The 26,623-nt window shown below is 41.0% G+C and overlaps 1 long non-coding RNA gene and 1 pseudogene across 1 annotated transcript; one reads left to right on the top strand and one right to left on the bottom strand.

Annotated features, from left to right (window-relative positions):
- Positions 1 to 1,711: 1,711 nt before the first annotated feature.
- LOC140511494 (large ribosomal subunit protein uL11-like) lies at positions 1,712 to 9,225 on the top strand (annotated as a pseudogene).
- A 1,983-nt stretch (positions 9,226 to 11,208) lies between these two features.
- On the bottom strand, positions 11,209 to 19,860 carry LOC140524568 (uncharacterized). Its single transcript, XR_011973760.1, has 4 exons — positions 19,819 to 19,860; positions 12,919 to 13,019; positions 12,331 to 12,413; positions 11,209 to 11,579 (listed from the first exon to the last, which is right to left on the bottom strand). It is a non-coding gene; the product is annotated as an uncharacterized lncRNA (long non-coding RNA).
- Between the last annotated feature and the right edge of the window lie 6,763 nt (positions 19,861 to 26,623).

The raw sequence follows: 26,623 nt of genomic DNA, 5'->3' as shown, positions 1-26,623 counted from the left end.
AGTTGAGTGACTTGTCTAGGATCATTTGGCTATTAAGCATCTGAGGCTTTTCAGGACCAGCAACTCTATCCACTACAACTTGTAGTTAGCTGCTGCTAGGTCATCAACTCAGTCTTAGTGATGGATTCAGATATTATTAGAGGTGGGAGAGACTTTATAATATCTAGTCCAACTCACTCATTGGTCTGCTAACAAATATTTATTAAGCACCTGCTCTGTGCTGAACACTGTGCTAAGATGTGGGGATACAAAGAAAGATAAAAGACAGACCCAGCCCTTGAGGAGCTCACTCTCTAATAGGGGAGAGAACAGGCAAACAACTATGTACTTACAAGCTATTAAGGATAAACTGGAAATAATCAACAGAGGTAAAGCATTACCATCAAAGGGGACCAGGAATGACTTCTTGGAGAAAGTGGAATTTTAGCTGGGACTTGAAGGGAGCCAGGACTTGGAGATGAGGAGGCAAAATATTCCAAACTTGAGGGACAGCTGGTGACTGAACTCCACAGAGGGGAAGTGACCTGCCCAAGGTCATGGGGCAAATCAATGTCAGAACTTGGCATTTACCCCAACTCATCTGACTCAAGTCCATCGCTGGCTTTTCACTACAGCCCCAAGCTAACGGGCTTGTGTTTGAGGGAAGAGAAAGGCAAAGAATGACCTGGATTCTCTTCTGCACACAGACAAACAACACCGTATTTATGCTGCTGCTGTTTGGAAATGGTGCATTTGGTTGCTTTGAGAAACACTTCAAGTTGACCTTGCATATTCCTCCTTGTGACTAGAAGAGAGGCCCAGAGGAAGAGACTCAGCTCCTGGTAACTAAGGGAAGCTCTGATAACCTTCCGGACAGTGCAGTCACCTCTTGAATCCAGTTCTGTGAGGGACGGGCATCAATTAGTCATGAAATAAACACCACATTGTTCCACATGTGAAGACTCCCAGAGTTCTAGGGTCCTATTTCATTACCTGGGAAATCCCAAGGGAAGGGTCTTTCCTATTCCCTCCTCTCAGTTCAGCTCCTCCTGCCTGACCTCCCCTTCCTCCCCTCTCCTCCCCCTGCCCCAAGATTCTATAACCTGAAATCTGATGCTGGGAGAGGAAGAGAAATGAAACCCAGGGGAGACTGAAATCTTAGGCCTGTGTCCAAGACCCTTTCATGGCTCACTCTCTGCTATTCAGAAGGGGGAGATGTGAATATTGTTCTGGATTCTGAGTGTGGAATTTTAGAATTATAATAACTACTTGTGGTTTCAGGGATTAAGCGTAATTGAGAGTGGAGCATCTGGAGCCCAGACTCCCCCATCCTGGGGCCTTCAGAGTGCTGAGCTGGCAGGACCACAGATAGAGGCTAGGGAGGGAGGAGTCCTGAGCCTTTCCATGGGGGCTTTTGATTGAGAATCAGGAAATGCTGACATTAGCAATGGAATTTGGCCTCTATTGGGTGGAGTATGTAGAAGATTATGAGGGATTGACTGTGTCACTTTTCAGAGGGTAAACCCCTCATTCTCACTTTCCCATCCTCTATCACCTTTGGTAATTTAACAAAAATGTTTTGAAGTTCTTTCTCACAACAGCCTTCCTACTTTTTTCCTCTTGTTTCCTTCCCAAATGCCTGACTCTACATCAGAAAAATCCAAACTGTGACCTTTTGGCTCATGGGTGGTGAAGAGGTGACTTCTTCTGGTCCTCCTGAATCTGGATCTGTCTGACCATTGGCCACCCCACAGCATCCAAGCAGCGTCTCCATGTTTCTCACCAGTTTGATCCTAAGGAAATTAAAGTTATGTGTTCAGGATGCACCAGTGGTGAAGATGGTACCCCATATGCTCTGGCCTCTAAAACTGGTCCCTTGGGTTTGTCTCCCAAAGAGGGGGGTGATTGGAAAGGGTCACAGTGAAACTTAGGTCCAAACTGAGGCTGTTCCTCCTGTCTCAGCCTTGATCATCAAAGCTCTAAAGGAACTTCATTGGGACAGAAAGAAACAGAAGAATATAAAACACAGTGGAAACAGCAGTCTGGATGGTATTACCAACATTGTCTGATAGATGAGGAATCGATCCCTGAAGAGAGACCTCTCTGGAACCATTAAAGAGATATTTGGAATAGCCCAGTGTGTGGGCTGCAAACTTAGTGGCAGACATCCTCCTGATGTCATTGATGACATGAATGGTGGTGCTGTGGAATGCCCAGTCAGTTAGAAGCTACGAAAGAAGATTACTGCAACAAATTAACGTTTGACCACCACAATAGCAAAATTGGAAGTGGTTCTGTGACATACTGTCGTGATACTACCATCATCCCAGGCATCCAGGCTCAAAACTGACAAGTCATCCTTGACTCCTTGCTCTCTTGCACCTTCTATACCTAATTGCCAAATTTGAGCCATTCTGCCTTTGAAATATTTCTCCTATATACCCCCATTTCCCACCAGCTGTCCTGCTTTTTGATATTTCCAAAATATTAAAGGAATCTTATCATTGGGAAATTTCATCATTTTAAACCAGGTAAGTCTCATCACTCCTCTGCCCCTCAGGCTGGAGGGTTGGTTGTTTCTCTGATTGGGGGATGGAGCAACGAGCTCCAAACTTACATTTAAGGAGGGGGCCCAGGAAAGTCAGCTCCTCATTGCCTGCCAGCTGCCCTGCTTTCTGGGCTTCTTCAGATTTTACCATCATGCCCCCATGTAGGGTGCCTACTCCTTACCCCATTTTTTAGCTTTCTTTTATGGGTCAGCTTCCCTTCATTAGATTGTAAACTTGAGGGGAGTGACTGTTTTTTGTTTTTAGTATTTGTATCCCAAACATTTAGCACAATACCTGAATTAATAAATGTTTGTAACGGACACCCCCTTCTCTCCTCTGACTCTGCCATCACCCTGGTGCAGGCCCCCATTGCAATAACCTATTGGTTGGTTTTCTTGTCTCAAGTCTCCCCACTCCAATCCACCTCCTCTCAGATGTCAAAATGACCTTCTTCAAGTGCAGTCATGACTGTGTCATCCCTATTTCTCCCAGTGACTCCTTTTAACCTCCAAGGTTGAATATAAAATACTTTTTTTTGGGGTTTTTAAAATCTTTTGTAACCTAGCCCTTTCCTACCTTTCCAGTTTTCTTACACCTTGCCCTAACTTGCAAAATCTAGTGATCCTGGCTTCCTTGCAGTTCCTTGTTGAAGACACTCCATTTCCAGATTGTGGGCATTTTCACTGGCTATCCCCCAAGACTGGAATGCTCTTCTTCCTCACTTCTACCTTCTGATTTCCTTGGTTTATTTCAATTTCTCAACTTAAATTCCAATTTCTCTAGCAAGACTTTCCTGAATCCCATTAATGCCAGTGCCTTCCTTCTTCCTCTTTCTCTTCTTCCTCCTCTCCTTCCTCCTCCTCCTCCTCCTCCTCCTCCTCCTTCTTCTTCTTCTTCTTTCTTCTTCTTCTTCTTCTTCTTTCTTCTTTCTTCTTTCTTCTTCCTTCTTCTTCTTCTTCTTCTTCTTCTTCTTCTTCTTCTTCTTCTTCTTCTTCTTCTTCTTCTTCTTCTTCCCCAAAGCTATTTCTGTGGCCCCATTAGTACAAAATTTCTTGCATTGGCCCTATATTTAGATTAATGGGTGGGTGAATAGACTTCTTTATAAGTAGAACAAGGTGCTGCCAATGTGATGGAAATTGATCACCAACCTACTTGTTCTATTTCCCCTTCTACCTGAAATTCCCATCCTAAGAATCATTAATAGTGTTGATGCAAATGATGAACATTATCTCTGAAAGGGTCTAGAAGCTGCTTGAGAGGACATGAAAATGAGACCTGTTAGTATGCTGGCTTGGATTAATCTTATCTGATAAATAAGTCTTATAATATGGGATGAGATATAAGACAAATGGCTTATAAATACAAGAGAGAATCTGATAGAAAAAGAAAATATTGGATTGTACCATGGTGGGAGGGGCAGGGCATTGGGGATGAGTAGTGCAATTTTAGCCTATTTTATAGAGCTATCCTGGTTGGAGAAGGGGCATAATAATATATATTCATATAAAAATCATACTGTAGGTCCAATTGTTCACTAATGTCTTACTCTGATGTGGCACCACGGTGTTAAGGTGACACTGGTTCTTGGAAGTTATTCATCCACACTCCACCCCCAAACTTTTCCTTCCGCTCCTAAGTTCAAACTCTAGTCAACCTATTTCTATCAACCTAAATAGATTTCAAGTTCAAGGCCACTACTAGACTATATGTCTGTCTGCACAGCACCAGTCTAGCTAAGTTTGGAGATGATATACCCCAGAAATTTCCTTGCTGAGTGATGCATTTTTTAAAATTATAGCAACTCACAAGGACCATATACTAAGATATAGATAGGCCAGGGGTATACTTGAAGGGGTAAAGGGACCCAGGAGGATGAGGCATCCATAAAGTACTGAAATATTTACATACATTTTCTCATCTTCACAACAATGCTTTGAGGCTCATATTTTTCTTATAGATGAGGGAACAAGCTCAGAGAAGTTAAGTGATTTGCAGACAGTCAATCAACAAGCATTTATTAAACACTTAGTATGTTTCAGGCACTTTCTTAGCTCTAGGGGTAGAAAGAATGTCATCAACACTGTCCCTACCCTCACAGTGCTTATATTCAAATGAAGGAGATAACACAGCCATAGATGGGTGTCTACAACTCCAGTTGTGTATATGGAAGACAGCATCTTCTGACTTCTTCTGTGGACTCCTTGTCTCTCTACATAGAAAGCATTTCATTACTTTTGATGGAAAGCATGAATGTGGAGGAAGCCAGATTGGAAATAGTTTTTTGGCTTAGATTTTATGTAGGTCATATTACCTTAGAATGAACAGAGGAACAGAGGAACGCCTAGAGCTTGCAGTGTCTTGGGGATGTTCCAACCATACAAATGCTCTGCCCAACTCTTACTTATGATGAATAGGATGGACCAGGATGGACAAGAAAAACATAAGTAATATCTGATATTTTTTGAGAGCTTTAAGGCTTAGAGAGAATGGCAATGCCTACCCTGTGAGAGGCACTGTGCTAAGCACTCTGCCTATAGTATCTCATTTGATCCTCACAATGACCCTGTGAAGTAGGTGGCACAATGGATAGAGCACTGAGCCTGGAGTCAGAAAGACTCATCTTCCCAATTTCAAATCTGACCTCAGACTCTTACCAGCCATGTGACCCTGGGCAAATCACTTTACCCTGTTTGCCTCAGTTTCCTCATCTATAAAATGAGCCAGAGAAGGGCAAACTACTCCAATATCTTTGCTATGAAAACCCCAAATGGGGTCACAAAGAGTTGACCAAAAGGACTGAACAGTAGAGTTCCTGTTTTATATATGAAGAGGTTAAGTGACTTGCTTAGGGTTATACAGCTAGTAAATGATGGGGTGCAGAATTTGAACTCACATCATTCTATGGTAGTGGATGGGACACTGGGAGACCTGGGCTCATCATCCTATCCTTAGGCACTTGTTAGATGTGTGCCTCAATGTCCTCATCAGGGACATGAGGGATTTGGACTCAGTAGCTTCTAAGATCCCTTTGCTTCTTGAATCTAGGATCCTATAAGTCAGTGCTCTTCCTATTACACAATGCTGCTTCTCTTCTGATGATCATAATTATAATAATTATATTAATTATAACTTTATATAATTCTTTGATGTTTGCAAAGCACTTTACCTGTGTTATCTCCTTTGATCCTCACAACAACCCTGTGAAATAGGTACTGTTATTATTATCATCTCAGTTTTACAGATGAAGGCTGTATGGTGTTAAATGACTTTTCCAAGGTCATACTGCTAGTAAGTGCCTCAGATAGGGTTCAAACTCAGTCTTTCTGACCTCAAGTGCTACTTTATTCATGCTAGCACTTTGCTCAGTTTTTAGGTGTAAGGAGTTGCTAGACTGGCTTGTGAGCCAAGTGTAATGGAATCTAAACCCAGCTCTTTCATTGACTTGCTGTGTAACCTTGGACAAGTAACTAAGCCTCAATTTTCTCCTTGTGCAGCTGCACTGAATGACTTTGAAGTGGAATACATTATAGATAGGAGTGCTCTGGTAAATGTTTAACAACTGGCTCTCCTTTTAAAAGATATGCAGCCATGACATACTATTAAGTCTAATCTTCATCATTAACATTTCCCTCACCATTTTCTTAAGTCTAGACAAATAAAACATTGAATCAAGCCCTGATTTATAGCATTTGCTTATTTTCATGATATAAATAAAGATATGCTCATGCTGAAAATTTAACAACTGGATCTTGTAAATTGACTGAAATATACCCCTGAATAAGGGATCCACCATTATTGATTTAAAAAGGGAACTCACTTGAGTCCTTATCATTGGTGACCAAATTATCCTTCATTAACCCTGCTGTTTTCTGGGAGTAGTCTGTCTTTGTGCACTGATGGCCTTTGAAAGATCATCCAGCCTCAAACATATACTATGTGACCCTGGGCAAGTCACTTCACCCTGTTGCTTTAGTTCCTCCCTGTAAAATGAGCTGGAGAAGGAAATGGCAAACCACTCTAGTATTTTTGCCAAGAAAACCCCAAATGAGATCACAGACAGTCATAGGTGACTGAAATGACTGGACAAGAAATCAGTTGGACAGGAGGTGGGATTCCAAGACTCCTCTTTCCACACCCCCATGATGGATTAAGGGGGTGGGTAGTTTCAAGGCCATCTTGCCTCAGAAAGGTGCAACACTGTAAAATATGGGTCAAATTGACCACCTGTGCTGAGAAATGATTGAGCCAGCCAGTCCTAGACAAGGTAGAATCATTGGACTTACACAGGAAGACACTGAGATTGCACATTTGCATTTGGCCATGCCATGACCCTTCTACTTTTTGGCACAGGACTTGAGCAAAAATCTTTAGCTTTCCACCTAATCAGAGCTTTCACTAAGAATTCCAGTGCCTGGGGCAAAGTCAGGTGGGGAAGGGGCCCACCTGTGGATGACTCCTTTGCATTGTTGAGGTAGATTAGAGACTAAGGTTATATAGAAGGTGGAGAAGCTAAAAAAGTAAGTGCATTGGAGAGAGAGAGAGAGAGAGAGAGAGAGAGAGAGAGTGTGTGTGTGTGTGTGTGTGTGTGTGTGTGTGTGTGTGTGGTGATGAGGTATTTTATAAAGGAAAATGGATGGTTGTTGAGAGACAGAGAAAAGGAAGGAGGCTCTGAAAGTGAGAGTAGGGATTGAGGGATAATGCCTTCTCTTCCTCCAGTCCCTGTGGGTCAAGGGGTGTGAAAGAAGGGACACCTGGCCTTGGAAAGGGTGCCAAAGTGAGAGGGAGACATCTAGGATCATAGATGTAGAGCCGGATGGGACCTTGAAGCCCAAAGACTTCAGGTGATTTGCCCAAGGTCATACAGGTAGTCAGGATTCTAACTCAGGTCTCCCATTCTAAATGGAAACATCTTTCCACTTTACCACAAGGAAGGCTGGTTTTAGAGGGAACAGTGGGAAGAAACAATAGAGAAGTATAGCTAATGGGAGAGGGCTGGTGTGGAGGCCGCCATTGTTGGGGACAGCGTAGCATCAGCAATGGTCAGGTCCTCCTGACTGAGGTTTCTCGTTACTTGAACTTTTATTTTCTGGCTGTGAGAACTATTTTTTCTTTTGAACTGAAATCTCTGGATTTTGTCTGTGATGTTCATGGAAGTTTTCATTTCGGGGTTTATTTCAGGAGGTGACTTAGCAGATTCTATTGTCGGCTTGTTCACAGTTTTAGTAGCTTCCATTGATGATTACAGGATTATCTAGTCCAGGTGGGCTGGTAGGATGGTGGCTCTTAGATTACCCCTTTTTGATGTGTGATTTTGATGTTACCTTACATTTTAGAAAATATTTCCAGTTAAATTTTTTTTATTCTTGTATTTTCTGTATTTTATGGAGTACATTGTTCTCTATCAAGTCCAATCTAATTTTCAAGGAGTCTGCTACTTAACTAATGTTTGTTCTCTTTCCTAAAGTGGGGAAGAAAGAAAGGAAAGGGAATAAGCATTTATATCATGCCTATTATTTGGCAGGCTACTGAGTCCCTTTATAACTATTTTCTCATCCGATCCTCAAAACAACCCTAGGAGGTAGGTGTTATTATTCTCCCCATTTTACAGTTGAGGAAACTTAGGTAAACAGAGGTCCAGGGTCGCACAGCTAGTAACTATCTGAGGCCATATTTGAATTCAGGTCTTCCTGACATCAGGCCCAGTCCTCTGTCTACTGCACTACCAGCTACCCCTAAAGGTATCACAATATATCCAAAGAATTTTCACTTCTTTTCCAATTAATATTTTCATTTAGAGTAGTGGTGTCAAACTCAAATAGAAAGTGATTTCTGTAAGTTGCATATTGACTAAGATATTGACAAATTAACATCTATACTGTATTATATTTTTATTTATTTTGTTAAACATTTCCAAATTATTTATTTTACTTATTTGTTTGTTTATTTTGCAAGGCAATCAGGGTTAAGTGACTTGCCCAGGGTCACATAACTAGTAATTGTCAAGTGACTGAGGCCAGTAAATAACTTATTTTTAAATTTCATTTTAATTTTTGTCTCATTCAGACTGCCCTTGCTTGTGACCTATGGGCCATGAGTTTGACACCTCTGCTCTAAAGCCATGAGTTTCAGTAGAGCTTATGACAAATATATGATTTTCTTTGTGACCTGACTTATAGGAATAAATGGTCTTCTGTCTTGAGCATCCCTGACTCCATAATATTTCTTTATCATTAGTATTATCTAATATTTGTTCATTTTTACAGATTTGGATCCTGAATTGAGACTCTGTGTTGGGACCAGACTCTGTACCCCTCTGGAAGACAGTTATAGCTGATGAACAGTTATTAAGCACTTGTTATGTACAGGGCCCTGTGCTAAGTGCTCAGAATACAAAGAAAAGAAAAACATGGTCTCTGCCCTCAGAAAGCTTGTATTTCATTGGGGGCAATGGGAGGCAAAGGCAAGAGGAAAGAGAATTTCAGACGTGGGGAATAAACAGTGAAAATGCATGGAACTGGGAGATCAAGCGTTCTTTGAGAGGAATGGCGGGAACAGGGTTGTTGTATCACAGAGTAAGTGAAGGGGAATAAAACATACAATGACCAGAAACATAGCAAGGATCCAGATAGTAAAGGGCTTTCAAAGCCAAAGAGGCTGCATTTTTCTGGCCAGTCCCCTTAACTAGCACACATAGAGTTATAGGGATCTCTTTGTGAGGACATGGGCTGAAAAAGTGCACTTAACATAGTTTTCCCTTGAATTTCTTGATCACTTCTTCATCTAGTACTCTTGTTAAAGAAAATCCTTGTTATAGGAGTTATAAGTGAGCTGTGTAGTTGTGTTTCCAATGATCTGCCATTTTGAGGAGTACTCCCAATCCCTTCATCTTATAAATGAGGAATCAAAGGTTCAGAGAGGTTAAGTAGTATGTCTTTTGTTGTTTTTTTGAGTTTCAGATTCTCTAAAAGTCCATTTGGGGTTTTCTTAGCAATAATATTAGGGTGGTTTGCCATTTCCTTCTCCAGCTTATTTAACAGATGAGGAACTGAGTCAAGTCAGGTTAAGTGACTTGGCCAGAATTTTAACTCAGGTTCTCCTGATTCCAGGGTTGGTGCTCAATCCACTGCAACCCGTAGCTGTCCATAGTATGACTTAAGTGACATAAAAAGTTAATGAGAGAACTAGGTCTAGAACCTCAGTCATCCAGTACAAGGTGCACTCCCTTATCTCAGTAGCTCCACTAAATCCAGTGACATAAGGTTCACAGAATAAGCCTTTCCTCTTTCTTCCACCTACACAGACTTCAGCCCACTTTGCCCCAGAAATACCCACACCAATCATCAGGGAATTATTTTCTCTCACAGTCCATTCAGTATTTCTATTTAATGCTGCTCCATAAGGTTGTGAAGATAGCTTTTAGCACCTTTGAAGCTGTGGGTGACAACAGTTTTATTTTGCTTTCCCCAAATCCCTACAGGCTCCCTCAATCACTCCTTCTTTTAGCTATGATGAAGCACTGGTTTGGGAATCAGAAGAACTGGATTTAAGCCCAGTTCTGCCACTCTTGGTGCAACAGGAAAATGAAAACAACCATTACCACTACCACCAGCAACAACTACCACCACTAACCAACAGCAACATTGCTCATGGGTTTACATTTACTCTGCTGCTTGCTACCTGTGTGATTTTGAGTGAATTAATTAACCTCTCTGGACTAGTTTACTCATTTTCAAAATGAAGGAATTGGATTAAATAATCTCTAAGGTCCCATTCAACTTTAAATCTATGATCCTGGATAGTCCAGTCATCATCTACGATCCAGTTATTCTTGGAACCTCAGTTTCCTTATCAATGTAAAGTGAATGGATTAGAAGATTTGCAAGATCCCTTTCAACTCTAAAAATCTATGATCCTAGAACCCATACCTAGAATCCTATGTTCCAATGTGTCTTGAGAAATCAATGTTAGGTTAATGTGACCTTGGACAAATCTGTCAGACAAAAATGTGCTCCAGTCCATCTTCACAAGGGTCACATTAATAGCAAGTTACCGTTTTGATCCTGTCCATTTTAGCAAGGATTAGACAGACAAGGTCTAAATGTGAAGCTGCAGGAGCCAGCAGCCCCATGATCACGAGGTAGTCTCTGGGTACTGTCACTCACGGGGAAAGCCAAGATGCACAACCCTCTGCCAGTTTGGGAGGCAGCCAAAGTATGTACTGTGAATAAGTATGCCTTGCAATGGCCCCTTAAAAGGAAACATCTTTCCTTGGTATCACGAAAATGATTTTTTTCCCTCCCTTTACATAAAGATTTCTTCTGGGATGAAACTTCTAGGGGCTCCTACAAGCAAAAAACTCTCCATTTCACTGCTGATCAGTCCCCTGTCTACTCAAATGATTGAGGGACTTTTTCCTCCTTAATTAGGTTCTGGCCTATTTGTCTTTTCCCATGCCCTTCCTCCACTGCATGTCATTTAAATCAGAATATTCAATTAATTCATTTCAACAAGTCTTCATTAAGTGTTTTCCAGTGTGCCAAACATTGCATACTCATATGGAAAACAAAATATGTTTTACTCCACTGATGAACTGATTCAATTCAGTTTAACAAGTGTTTATTAAGCACCTCTAAGGGTTTATAAATTGCTTGAGAAAAACAATAATTTTGATATGGTTTTATTTTGTTACAGCAGAGGTTATGTGTGTATGTATTTGCTGACGCTAGACTGATTCAGAGCATTTGATCTTAAACAGATGACATTGTATTGAATTGGCTTACTTACATTTAGCTAGTTCTGCCAGTTGAACATTGGATTTTATGCCATATACACATTTCATTATTCTTTTTTTGTGTTTTTAATTCCATGGTTTTAAAGAAAAGCTATTACTCTAAGCAAATGTGGTAAAGTTATAGCTCTTAGAGAGCAACCTTCAATAACACTTAGGTACATTGCAGAGGCTATTGGAGTGGGAAAGTCAGGTGTTTCAAGGATTATTCAAGCCCACAATGAAACTGGATCAGTCACACTAAAGCACCATAGAAAATGGAGCTGTAAAAAAAGAAAAAAAACTCATTTAGAAATGAAAAAATATTGTTGTAAAACAAATCACCAAATTCTTAGAAAATAAGAAATGCTCTTCAGAGGGACTTGGAAGCTGGAGAGATTGTTATTGGTTCCTTTACACTGTGGTATAGGCTTCTAAAAGTTAGTAAAATAGCAAAAGATAAGTTTTTTAAAAATCTGCTTATTGCTGGAAAGAAGGAAAAGCTTACTTGAGGCAAGACAATATGAAGACCCGAATACTAATGACTATAAAAAGGTAAATTTTACTGATAAAACTCACTTTTTCACTTAAGACTATCCTAAAATAATTGTAGGGAAAAGTTCAGGTGAGTCTATTGGTTCTGGGTATTTTCATCAGACCAAATATCTAACCAAATGGTATTTTGGGGATTTACTTTACTACCATTGGGCATAGAAGTATTACCCTCATTAAATGAATGATGAAGTCCAATAAATGTATTGTTTTACCAGAAACATAAATGTTTTTGAACTTTAGAAATTCCCAAATGGGTATGGAGTATTTCAATATATCCTTGAACTGTGTGACCTGTAATGGAAACTTAAATTTATCCAGGAGATGAAGGTAATCCTGATTTAATAGCATGGGAACTGGACTGTTCTGAATGGCATTGAAAATCTGTGGGCTATTACCAAAGCTACACTTGGACAAATGGGCTATTTATCAAAGGTGTGCTTAATATTCATTATGATAAGTATTAATTAAAGAATAAAATACCTTGGCTAGGTGGCCTCCAAGGTCCCTTCCAGCCCTTCATCTGGAATCCTATGATGTTATGAATATGTTATAGTCTTGTGAACCTAATGCCAAATTGTGTAAAACAAATTATTATAGCAAATGGAGGACATATTGCATATCAAAAGTGTTTAAATGGAAAAAAAAATTGTAGGGTTTATACTACAAGTGTAGCAAGTTACTTCGAGCTCACTATTCCAGAGCAAGTTTGGCTCTATGTCTCCTGCTCAGAGTCCTAAGGGTATCCCTGAGGGGTTGGGATAATTCTCAAATTCTATCAGTTTAAAATCCAGTTACAGTACGTTCTACCCACTATTAGCCACCAATACTTAGTGCTGTTTCTGTTTTATCTAACTAATTAGCATCGATTAGCTTTTATGAAGGGATATTTACTACAAGACATGCCACCTCAGTCTCTGGGGAGAATGGGCTCAGATATAATATGGTTTATACATAGAATTTACTTTCCTCCTTCTTCTTCAAGTTCATTGCCAAATGTGGTATGTCCTATGAATGGATGAGCACACATCTCTGTTTCTTCTGGGCTAGGTCAACCAAGTTGTTCCATACCTCATTCCTCACCATCTTGTTTCCAGCAAATCCCAGCATGGACTCTAGTTCCTAGATTTTGGTGGCTCACTCCTCTAACTTTTCAAAGCCATCTGCTTCACCTAAAACAAGAAAGAAAAATTCAAAAAGGCAAAGAACAGAGATCTATATTTATGGACTGTTCACTGGCCTCACAAGGAGAGGGCCCAAAGTTTCTTCCCTTATGTTATTATTTCTTCCCCAAATAGCAGCAAGGCAGGAAGGACTTGCCAAGGGGATATCTCTAGCTAATTAGTACCTCTTGAATGTATTCCAGTTCTAGCTCCATAGCTAATCAAATAAGAGCCCCATATGGTTAGAACAAGCTATGGAATGCCTGTGCATGCTCCAGAGTCCATAAAGGGATTGTATTAGCTGAGCACTCTGCACATGCTTGTAAGGATTGGGCTCATTAGCTAGTCTCCTGTTATAGAAGTCAATGTGTGTAATTCTTTGTTGGGAGTAATTTTCAGGGCACTATTTATGTGCCAGGCACAGGGCTAGGTGATGGGGATACAGAGACAAGAATGAAACAGTGGCTGCCCTCAAGGAGCTTACATTCTCCTTGGAGAAACATGTATAAATATAGGTAAACACAAAGTAATCGGGATAAGAGGAGCACTGTCAATTGGGGAAATAAGGAAAGACTTGAAGTAGGAGATAATTTATATTTAAGTTGAATCTTGAAGGGAGCTAGGGTTTACAAGAAGTAGAAAGGAGAAGGAAGAGCATTTCAGGGATGTAAGAGAGTCTGTATGAAGACACACAGAGAGGAGAGAAATAATTTGAGGTGGGAGGGGATTAAAAACCAGGAGAATTCATAAAGACTTATAATAGGAAGTGACACCTAAGTTGAACCTTGTAAGAAGCTATGAATTCTAAGAGTGCAATGTAAGGAAAGAGCATATTCCAGATACGAGGACATAAAGGCAAAAAAATGGAATACTGAGCGAGGTAAGCAGCTTTTGATCAGTTAGGTTGGACTGAAAGCATATTAAAGAGAATAACATGAAAAAAATTGGAAAGGTAGACTACAGCTAGAGTACAAAGTGCTTTAAATGTCAAAATGAGGAGTCTGTATTTTATCTTAGAGGAAAGCCACTGGACATTTTTGAGCAGGGGAATGACATGATTAGACCAATATGAATATCACTTTGACAGCTCTGTAGAGGATACATTGCAGATAGGAAGACATTGGAAGCAGAGTTCAGTTAGGAACAATTGCAATAGTACACCTGAGATGTATGTAATGAGGAGATGAATTAGGAAAGTGATCATATGAGTGTGAGAAGTGCACTGATAGAAAACTGCTATGGAAGCAGATTTGTCAAAAGTTGGCAACCGATTGTATATGGGAAGGAAGAAAAGAAGGAAGGGAGGGAGGGGAAAAGAAGGGAAGAGAGGAAGGAGGGAAAAAAGAGGAAAGAAGGAAAAAAGGAAAGGAAGAAGGAAAGAAGGGAAGGGGGAAGGAAAGAAAGAAAATAAGAAAGAAGGAAGAAGAAAGGAAGGGAAGAAGGAAGGAAAAAAGAAGGAAAGAAGGGAGGGAGGAAGGAAAGAAGGCAACATTTTATTAAATACCTGCTGTTTGCTAGGCACTGTTCTAAGTGCTTTGCAAATCTTATTTGATCATCATAACTCTGAGCGATAGGTTTTATTATCATTGTACCCATTTTACAGGTGATGAAACTGAAGCAGACAGAGGTTGTGATTTGTTGAGATCGCAATGACTTGTGTCTGAGGAACTATGCTAAGTCACTGTGAGTGCTACAAATACAGAGAGAATTTCTGTCCTGTGGAACTTGCAGTAAAATTAGACAAATAATCAAAACATGAAATCAAACACTGTAAGTACACACAAGAGTTACAAACAAAGTGACTTTTGAAGAAAGAGAATTTCCAACTAGGGGATCAGGGGGAGCTTCCCAGAGGAGGTGGCATTTGAGCTAAGTTTGGGTAGGATTTGGGGGATGGGTAGAGATATTCAATGAACTGAAGTATCACAACTCAGATGTTCCAGATGTGGCATATGAAAGCACTGGGGACTGCTGTGGTATTTTACACAAAACTTGGGCAATTGAAGCATTTACAGAGTTACTGTTTATTTACAATGAAACACATAATTCTGTGCTGTCCTATAAATACTATAGGAATTTAAAGTACCCAGGGGCTAGGTAGTCACAACAGGTTTCAAGAAAGAGATGACCTTGATGGTTGGGCAGAATTTAGAATGGAGAAGAGCCAGAATTCAGTGGAATTCAATGGAATGAGCATTAAGTATCTGTCTACTAGATGCCAGGCACAGTAATGTAAGGCATTCCACACGAAAGACACAACATGAGCAAGGACTTGGAGGCTGGAATAGAAAAAAGAAAAGAAAAATAAAAAAATAGAAAAAAATTATAGCAAAGAAACTGATGTAGCTACAATAGAGGGTTTATACTGGAAGTAAATAAGGTAGATTTAGGGAGTTATATAAATAGGTCTAGATAGTGGAGGATTTCAAATGCTAGTCTGAGGCTAGAGCCAAGGCAATACTGAAGATTTTTGAGCAGGAAAGGGACATGAGGAAAGTGATATTTTAGAAATTGACCTGGGCAGGACAGATTAAAGTAGGGAAAGAACAGAAAGCAGTTAGGAAGAACAATTAGAAAGTTAGTGTAAGAATGAGGACAAAATATTGTTATACAAAGCAAGAATAAGAGTTGACAGGGTGACGTGGTGAAAAGAGGACTGTAGATTAGAGATAGTGAAGTGGCTCTGTGGATAGAGTACTGGGTCTGGAGTCGTGGAGACCTGAGTTCTAATCCAACCTCAAGACATTTACTAGCTGTGTGATCCTAAGCAAGTCACTTAATCCTGTTTCCTTCAGTTTCCTCATCTGTAAAGTGGAGATAATAATAGCAACTACTTCTCCAGGTTGTTGTGATGATTAAAAGAGAAGATAATTATAAAGTGATTAGCACAGTGTCTGCCACGCAGTAAGTGCTATATAAATGTTAGCTATTATCATAAAGAAGTCAAAGGACCTGGACCTGGTTGTGTCATGATGTAGCTGAATAACCTCGACTATGTCACAGCTTCTCTTGGCCTCAGTTTCCCCAACTGTAAAATGAAAAGGTTGGACAAAGTGAGGGTTTCCCAACAGTTATGTTCTGATCTGGTAGATCACCTACTTGACCTTATGGTCTTCGTCACTTTAGCTCTGGAGGCATTGCCTTCAGGGAGGGGATCAGTTGTTTTCATCATGCAGTTGTTCAGTTCTGGAAGAATGCGAACTCACTGAGGTCAGAGGAGTGTGGTTTAGTGGAAAGCAGGTGAGTTCCAGAGACACGAGATCTGGGTCCTATTCCTTTTTTGGTTTTTGTGTTCCTAGTACCTAATGTAGTACAGACACTTAAAAAATGATCATTGAATGAATAAATACATTATTTCACTGTGTCAGGGATTTCCAGCAGAAATGGGATTGTGTCTGTGACCCCGCACTTCCTGGGCATCATAAGATGTTGGAGGAAATCCAAAGGACTTTGTCTTCAGGATCAAATGAGATAATATTTCTAAAGTGTTTGGATATTTTCTGGTCCTACAGTAGGTGCTTAATAAATGCACGTTGCTTTCCTCTTTTTTTTTCCTCATGAAAAGTTTGAAGGTTGGAGAGCAAATACTGCTGTCTGAGATGATGTTCAGCAACTGAATCATAGACTGAAAGATTCAGTAGTACTTATGTGGCCCAATTTTTGTTCTATGATCATGGTATAATAAATTTTTCTTAGGCACTTAGTGACATCTCTGAGTCATATCTGACCACTAAAAGCCAAATCTGATATCCCATCATGGTATGCAGCTGACCCTGGGCCATTGAAGGCTATAACAGTTGAGCAGAGACTCTGGAAGGTTCTACCATGTTAGAAAGGCTTCAAGCATAGTCCTGATGATGTACTCTATATTTCTGAACTGAGAACTATTTTAGTTAAGTGTGAAGAGCCTCATCATTAGCAAGCTAACCATAGGAGTAGACTGGTAAATATTTAGCAACTAAATTTTAAATTTAATCTGCATTTAACATTTTTCTCCATCACTTTCTTAAGCCTAGACTATCAACAAAACAATAAACCAAGCCCTGACTTATTTTGTTTGCTCATCTCCAAGGTATAAATGCTCATAATAAAGATTTAATAATTTGCTCTTGTGAACCAGTATGAGCTGGTTCTAGCATGCCACTGGTTGGTCACCATATTATGAATCTTCTTTCGGTTATTCAGCTCATGGAGACAGGCTACCAAGATGTGGAGGAGTCAGGATCTTTGACTCTTCAGGGAGTGCCCAAGCTGATGAAAGCAGGAATATATGAAGTGTTAAAAAAAATAAAAAGACACATTGCTAACACATTTAGATTACTATGTGGTATGCTCATAGTTTCTGCAATATAAAACTGTCAGCGTTTTTGTTCACACATCTAAAATAAAAACCAAGTAGTATGGTCAGAAGGCTGGCTTTGAAGCCAGTAGGACCTGGGTTCTAGTCTTGTTTCTGGCACATGGAAGCTGTGTGAATAGGGGTAAATCATTTAATCTCTTGGTAGCCCTAGGCAATTCTTTATAACTATAAATTAAAGACTAGCGTGAAAATATGTTAAATATGGATATATGTGTAGCGCCTGTATCAGATTGCATACCATCTTGCAGAAAGGGGAGGAGAATAAGGGCGAGAAAATTTAAAACTCAAAGCTTGTGGAACTGAATGTTGTGAACGAAAAATAGATAAATTTATAAAAAATAAAACTACAAATTAGAGATGATGCATTGGAGGAGGAAGTTTCCATACCAGGAGTCTCTCACACCAGTGAAACCATGGGTTTGTTCCCCTTGAAAAAGTCTAAGATCAATTCTAGGGGTGATCTAGCAGAAAGAGTCTGACTGGGCCCTTGATTCCACTGCCAGGTGAGTAATTTTTTCTTAGGTCTCTCACCTGCAAAATGAGGAAATTGTATTTGATGATCTCCATCTCAAATGCCCCTTCCTGCTCTGTATGTGTGTCTATTGAAGCTTGCTTCAGTTGACTGGTTTCTCCCTGTGTACAGACACAACTGGCCTTTTCTCCGAGTACATTCCTTGCTTAGTTCAAGCAATTAATGAAATCAGGATCCTGCTCAGTGGCTTTCAAACTTGCTCTCTGAATTAAACATGTTTTCTCTCTTTCCGGTATCTAGTCCAACAGCCCCAGGGATGCCTTCAGCCCCACAGGGTATTTTTAGAAGATGAGCTGCACAGTCATTGACTGATTAGACAAATGGTATGTGACAGAGCAATGCATTATGTACCAAAATGTGGTGCCCAGCACTTGCAGACCCAGAGGCTTGGGAATTGCCTTCCGTTTTTGAAAATGGCATGAAATTTACATGGCCCTCAGTGGCCACCGGCAGGTGATGAGGGCCATGCAAAATTCATGGCATTTTCAAAAGCAGAAGGCAAGTCTCAAACTACTCAGTCCCAAAATTCTGAGCATGACATTTTAGGAAGCTATAGAGAGCATCCAGAGGAGATTTTCTAGGACAGTCAAGGGTCTTGAATTCATGTGCTGTGATGATCAGTCAAAGCAACTAAGAGAGGCACGTTTAGCTTGAAGAAAAGAAGAATGGAGGTGGGGTGGGGAAGTGTGAAAGTTGTCTTTAAAGATTGATAGGCAGGCATATAGAAGAAGGAGTAGGTTCATTCTGTTTGATTCCAGAGGACAGACCTAGGAATATTGAGAGGAAATTGCAAAGAGACCAGTTTGAGCTTCATGCCAGGAATGACTTCCTAAGCAGCCTAGAGTGGGATAGGCTGCCTTGGAGCTGGGAGGGTAGTGAGTTCCTCTTTCATTGGAGGTCTTCAAGCAATCTGGTTGACCACTTACCAGGTGTGTGTTTTTCAGGAATAGATCAGATAAGAAGCCCAATCAGAGGCCACAGAGGCCCCTTCCAAGTTGGAAATTGTGTGATGGAAAAAATAAAAGTTGAGAGATAAAAAAAAAATTCTTGGAATTAAACAACTGTTCTTCTGAAGAGGTGAAAGGTAGAGTTCATGTCTTATAAGGTGAAATAGTGGATAGTAGCTAAAATAAAATGTGTGTCTTGGGGACAATTCTCTAGTGTTCTGGCTTGGTATGGGTGATGTGCTTCCCCTTAAACCCTCACTTCCTTTGTGCGGGTCCCTCCTAAACCTTGATTTTCACAGAGACCAACTCCTTGGATGATTTGGTCTCTTTGGATTAGCCAGTCATACCCTATAGCAAAAATCAGCAACGTGGTTGAAAGACTCTGGAAGAGCATGTCTGGGCTGGAATGGACCTTTGAGATCAGTAAGTCCATCCCCCTTATTTTACACTTGAGAAGACTGAGGCACAGAGAGGGGAAGCAGCTTGGTCAGAGTCAACAAGCTAGTCAGCATCAGAGCCAGGACTAGAAGCAAGGAGCCCTAACTTCCAGTCCAGTAGTATTGGCATTACCCATGAATGGCTGATTTAGCTTAGAGATGAACTACCAGTCAACAAATGTGGGAGAAAATACACTCAAGGCCTTCTGTGGACAGGCCAATGGCCTTAAGCAGCAACTAATATGCAGCCTCAGCGGGGCTGGGAAGGGGTCAGTCTAAGAGATAGTTCTCCTTATCACTGGGCTCCCCAGGGTGACATTGGGGGGGTAGGGCACAGGGGAAGGGGAGAAGTGTTTTCAGCAGCACATTTCCCCAAAGCCCTCAATTCACCTGGGTTTCCTACACTGAGAGTCAGGAACTCTGTCTTCTAATTCTGTCTGTACCACTTAGCAGTGTATGACTTTACATGAGTCACCTCTTTGCAGCCTTTGTCCTGAGAACCCCAGGACCTAGCCAAGGAGTGATGACTTACCACGAACTGTGATCAGACCAGATGGAATGCTTTCACCATCCATGTCTACCTGTTGTTTACAGTCAGCGTTGCTCCATCACAATGCTTTGTAGCTTCTAGCTTCCTACTGGTTCTAATCCACAGAGAAGGCCAGTGTTATAACATAAAAACTCTAAGTTTGGACTCAGAGTATCTGGACTTGAGTCCCAGTTCTTCTGCTTAATAACTGTGTGAAGGAAGTCATTTCATTTTTGGGGAGCTACATTTTCATTATCTGTAAAATTAACATAGCAGTGCTGGGATGAACTACCTCATGGAGGTATTAAGAAGGTATAGAGCCAAAGGTCAGCTTTGGGATCATTTAGTCTATCCCTTCCCCTATCAATTAGTCAACAATTGTTAAGTACCTACTGTGTGCATGGTCTAAGCTCTGGGGATACAAAAAGAGGCAAAAGATAGTCCCTGGCCTTAAGGAGCCTATAATCCAATGGTGAGAGACAATATCCAAACAAATAAGTACAAAGCAAGTTATATATAGGATAAATAGGAAATAATGAAAAGAGGGAAAACAAGGAAACTGAGGCCCAGTTTCAGGTTACAGAAAAGGAAACTGAGGCCCAATGATTTGTTTAGGGTAGTAAGTAAGTGACAGGGCCAGGTTTGTTACCCAAGTTTTCTAACTCCAGATTCCAGACATTTTTCATTAGGCCACAATGCCTCTAATGGTTGTAAAAGCACTTCATAAATAGTTAATCTCTGTCCACATGAAAGGTGGCACTGAAAAATCGACTAAATTTAGCTGTTTAGGATTTAACTGGATGTCTCGATTCAGAACATATGAAAATCTTTTGCAAAACAGAAAAAGAATTAGGAGAGACAGAGACATAGAGCGGTAAGTTCAAGGTAAAAATCGTCAGTGGCTTATGATCAGATAGCTTCGGTTTGCTGGATGGGGAAAAAAACCAGTAAATCAACAAAGTTGAATTAAAAATTAACGTGTGTCTGTTTGGTCAACTGCAATCTTTGAATCAGTCAATATCAAGAGCAAGTAGGAGGTAGCCGTGCCACTAACCTGATTTGAGAAACACTGTTGGCCCCGAACTCCAGATGCTGCTCAGATAAACAGTCAGAACAGAGAGAACTCGGTCAGGAACCAGGGTAAAGGGGTTGGTGGGATCTTACTCAGAAAACATTCGCATATCTCAGGGTCTAGGGTATAGTGTTTGTGTTCAAACTGGTGTTTGGGGGAGGTGGCTGGGAGGAAAGAGGGTGAGGGATAGATAGCTAGAGAAAACCAAGGTCAAGTTTTGGGAACAACTTTCATTCTACCCCTCTGCTCTGAGGCAGGCCAAATTGCTACAAGAAACATGTTTCCTACTTCTCTCCTTTTCCCCCTTCTTTTTTCTCTTCACCCTCCCCTCAATTCTACAAAACCCAGTATAATGGGCTGATGATACAGATGAGACTACTCAAAGAGAAGAGGATCAATGTTGGGACACCATTGGGTTGTGGAGGTCAGCACTCAAATGGTGCCATAATATTCCTCACCTCCTTCTTTGGGATGGAAATAACATTCAAGAAAGTACAAGGGTATGATATGTATAAATTTATTACTGTTACATTTATTCTTTTGTGTGTTTCTTTATATACACAGTATGGTAGAGATGGTGCCAGAGTGGATGATAGTGTATAATGTTAATTAGAGCTGAAGATCTTCCCCACTCTTTAGAAGGCCTCAGGTGGAACCCATTAAGGTAAACTTGATTAGGGGAGGCTTGTTTTGTAGGAAGGCCCACACCTTTTGTTAATTTCTAATGAGGCACTGGGTCACAAGGTCACTGGATCAATTCTCTGCTGCCTGTGCTAATTTTGGCCTAATAATGAACACCAAGAAAACACAGGTGCTCTATCAGTCACTACCACACTATCCATATGTGGAACCATCAGTTACAACAAATGGAGAAGTTTTGAATGCTGTGGATAAATTCACTTACCTTGGTAGTGTACTTTCCAGGGATGTACACATTGACAATGAGGTTGAAGCATGCATTGCCAGAGCTAGCTCAGTGTTTGGGAGTCTCTGAAGAAAAGTTTGGGAGAGAAGAGGTATTAGACTGACTACCAAACTGAAGGTCTACAGAGCTGTTGTGCTGACCTCATTGTTGCATGCCTGTGAAACATGGACAGTCTACCAGCACCATGCCAGGAAACTGAATCACTTCCATTTGAATTGTCTCAGGAAGATTCTGAAGATCATCTGGCAAGATAAGATACTAGACACTGAGATCCTTGCTAGAACTAAATTGCCAAGCATTCAACCTATGCTTCAGAAAACACAACTCCAATGGGCTGATCATGTCATTCAAATGTAAAATGTACGTTGCCAAAAAAACTATTTTATGGAGAACTCTCATGGGGCAGGCAATCACATGGTGGCCAGAAGAAGCGATGCAATGACACTCTCAAGGTCTCTCTCAAGAACTTTGGATTTGACTGTGCAACATGGGAGACACTGGCACAGGACCACTCAGCATGGCATGTCTACATGAGAAACGGTGCTGTGCTCTTTGAGCAAAGCAGAATTTAAACAGCACAAATGAAACACAGGATGCACAAATTCATAGTAACCACCCCAAATGTTCACATGGACTATCTGTGCCCAATCTATGGTAGAACATTCCAAGTTCTTATTGGTCTGATCAGCCACAGTTGTATATATTGAAACTTCACTTTATCATGGTGATGTCATTTTGGTCCTCTTCAAGAATGAAGGACAACAACCATATATTGCCTATGGTTAGACAGTTAGAAGCGTGTCTATTGGTCTTTATTTCTCTGCTTGTATTTTTTCTGTTGGTATATGTGATTAAAGAAGATTGTTGACCCCTCAAAAGTTGCTTTCCTTTTAGAAAAGTAGATCTAAGAACCTGTGCTAGCAGGCCATCATGGATGTGTCACGGTGCTTGCTCAGTCATAGACTGAGAGATATAAGGGACCTCAAAGGCCATCTATTCCCCCCTTTCCATTTTACAGATAAGAAAACTGATAGAGGTTGTGAGTTAACAAAATTCATGATGGTAGAAAGTGCCAGAGGCAGAGATTTGAAGAGAGAGAGAGAGAAACTACTCAAGCTTTTCTAATTCCAAATCCCACCAGTCTTTTCTATTCCACTGTGGAGATCAGAGTCCTTCTCTGACTTGATAAATGTGAAAATGTTTAGAATCAGTCATAGGGGGAGGTTCAGTAGAAAGACAGGACAGCTGCATGGTACAGTAGATAGAGCACCAGGCCTGGAGTCTGGATGATTCATCTTTGTGGGTTCAAATCTGACCTCAGACACTAATTTGCCGTGTGACCCTGGGCAAGTCATTTAACTGTTTGCTTCAGTCTCCTCATCTGTAAAGTGAGATGGAGAAGGAAATAGCAAATCACTCTATTATCTGCCAAGAAAACCCCAAATGGGGCCATGAAGAGCTGGACGTGACTGAAAATGACTGAACAACATGGTAGAAAGAGCACTAAATATGACTGTTGGAAACTGGAATTAGAATCTTGATTCTGCCAGCAACTAACTGTGCAACCAACCTTGGGCAAATCAATTCTCCGTTTTCTTATCTAACAAGTAAAGGAGATAGCCTAGATGAGTGTCTTCTCCCGACAGGGCTGGATATAAGCTTGTCGTCCCTTTTTTTCATATATCTTCCAACAAAGTCTATGTCTCTTACTGAGGCTTCCTTAAGGCCAGTAGAAATCAAAGAATAATTCACAAAAGTAATAACTCAGATTTCTACAGGGCTGTAACATTTATAGAGCACTTTCTTTCTCAACAACCCTGTGAGGTAGATGGCACATATGTTAAAATCCTCATTTTTCGTAAGAGGAAACTGAGTCTTAAGTGACTCCATGGCGAGTGATTTCTTCAGTGTAATAATAGCTCTAGGTATCCTTTGCCTGAGAACTTCACTCTGGCTCATGGGCCCCTGGAGGCACCCCATCACACAGCTGAAATGTCAAACATCAAGCTTCCTTCATGGCTACGTTCATGTGGAGAACAGGCTGCCAACACAAATGTTTCTACTACCAGCAGAATTGAAGGCCTTTTCAAAGCCAGCTGAAGCTTTACAAATGTTTACTGTTCAAATGTGGAAGAAAGGCAAGATTATAATTTAACTAAATACTTCAAGAATATAAAAGGCTTCTAATAATCCTTCACTCTTCTACACTGCTTTACAGTTTCCAAGGAATTTTCACGTAAATTATCCTACTTTGGCTTCACAGATGTCCTGAGAAAGTGAATTGATGCCTCTTTTTACAGATGAGAAAACTGAGGTCCAGAGTCCAACTAGTAATCAATCAATAAGGAAATATTTCAAGAACTCCTGCTATTCCAGATTGGTCCACACTCTCAGGGATTTTATATTTTAGCAGGTCAGACATGAATACATATAAATATATATATATATATATATATATATAAAGATAGAATAAATACAAGATAGTTTAAGAAAGAAAGGCACTAACAGATGGAAAGATAAGGAAGAAGGTGGCATTTGAACTAAACCTAGGATGTAAGTTCTTTGAGGCAGAAGTGAGGTATTCGATAAAGAGGAAGAGGGAATACATTTCAGGAATGGTGGACAGTCAACACAAAGACGTGGAGACAGACGCTAGAATGTTGTGTTTGAGGAAAAGGGAGATGGGCAGATTGACTGTAGGTGTGGGAAGGGAGACTAGAGAAAAGATGTGAAGAATTGTAAAAGCCAAATGAGGCAGTTGGTAGGGCCATGGAGAGAGCACTGGACCCAGAGTCAGGAAGACCTGAGTTCAAATATGGCCTTAGACACTTATTAGCTGTGTGACCCTGAGTAAGTCATTTCTATTTGCCTCAGTTTCCTCAGCTGTAAAATGGAGATAATAGTAACACCTATCTCACAGGGTTGTCAAGAGGATGAAATGGGATATTTGTAAAAGGGCTCAGCCCAGTGCTCGGCTTGTAGTAGATGTACAAATGCTTGTTCCTTCCTCTCCTGCTCCTTCCTTATGTTCTCTTCTCCCCATAAATAGAGAAGTTTCTGTTTTATCTTAGGGGTAATAGGAAGCTGATGGAGTTCACCAAGTAAGGGATTAACATAGGTTTACACTTGGATGCCCGTATGGAGGACGAATTTGCATGGAAAGACAGTGGAGGCAGGGAATTCAATCGCATTGTGAGAGTCCAAGCAAAAGGTGACAGAGGGCTGAGCTCAAGTGGTGGCTTTGTGAAGACAGAAATGTCAGGATGTTGCAACTAACTCTATATGTGGGGTGTGGGGGAGTGAAGGATAATGCTGAGGGTGCTACCCTGGGAGACTGGGAGGATGCTAGTACTTTAGACAGAAACAGGCTTCAGGAGAGGTGCAGGCTTCAGGGAATAGGTAATGAGCTTTCTATTGGATATAATGAATTTGAGATGATTCTAGGAATCTACATTTTGGAATGTCTAAGGGGTGATATGGGACTGGAGCTAGGGAGAGACACTAGCATTGGCTATCTAGATCTGAGAATCATTAGCACAGAGATGATAATTAAACCCATTTTTAAAAGGGGGAGTTTTGAGAGAGAAGAGAAGGTTTAGGATACAACCTTGGAGTACAGTACACTCAAAATGATGGGGCATAGTATGGATGATGAGCCATCAAAGGAGACTGAGAGGGACACCCAGTCAGGAGGAAAACCAGGAGCCAATAGTGTTACAAAAACCCAGAGAAGACAGAATATCCTGAAGGAGAGAGTTGTCAAAGTGTCTAATGCTGCAGGGTGATCCAGAGGAATGAGAACTGATTAAAGACCCTCAGATTTGGTAAGTGATCATCGATAACCTTGGAGAGAGCAGTTTCTGTTGAACAATGAGATCAGAGGCCAGATTGCCAAGGGTTGAGAAGTGAGAGAGGAAAGGAAGTTGAGGCAAGTACAGATGGCTGTTTTTTTCCCCTTAGGAATTTGATTGAGAAAGGGAAGAGGGACATGAGACAATGAGCTTAAGCTCCTTGAGAGCGGGGACAGCCTTTTGCCTTTTTTTGCATCCCTACACAGTGCCTACACAGGGGGTGTACGGTGCGTTCAGGGAGGACCAGTACCTTTGGTGTGATGGCTGCCAAGCCCTTTTCAGGACTTTTTTCACCGTTGGTGTCCACCTGTTCCCCCTAACTTTCACCTGTGACTCCAAGAAGCTACAGCATGTGCAGCGGCCACACCCTGGTAGACTGTTTTGGCAGACAGGCCAAACCAGGTTGAGGGTAACCAAGGTTTCTCAAACCCATTGGTGAGTTGGGGGGTGTCTACTCCAAGCATGTGAAGACTTTGTCTGGTGGAATGGGCAGATGAGAACAATTTGTTCCAATAGCCATGAAAGTAGACGAAGCAGGTGATGTGGAGTGCTTAGAGCTTGGTTAGCCACTGAAGACACCAAGGTCATCCACTGCATCCTGAGCCATCTCCAGCTGTCTTGACTCTGTCCTGCCACTGGACTGTGATGACTCTGGAGGAGAGAGTGAGGCTTACAACTTTGTGCAACTCTACCTCACTCACATCCAATTTACGCAGAAATCAAGACATCACCCATACCATTTCACTATTATTCCTCAACATCCTGTGGTAACAGGCAAGTGATGCAGATGCATCAGCAGGTGTGGATATGCTGGGAGCTGTAGTCACAACCTTGCACACAGAGCCCAGGCCATAAAGTTGCTTCTCACTGCAAGCAGCTGTGGGATTCAGCAGCCCCCTGGGTATATGAGCAGCCTTTTAAGGATTGCATTGCTCACCTCCTGGTGTGAGGAAGGGGGCT

This window comes from Notamacropus eugenii, chromosome 1 (assembly GCF_028372415.1).
Source record: "Notamacropus eugenii isolate mMacEug1 chromosome 1, mMacEug1.pri_v2, whole genome shotgun sequence".
Classification (NCBI taxonomy): domain Eukaryota; kingdom Metazoa; phylum Chordata; class Mammalia; order Diprotodontia; family Macropodidae; genus Notamacropus; species Notamacropus eugenii.
Note: the sequence above shows the minus strand (reverse complement) of the source record. Positions and strands in the feature narration are given on the sequence as shown.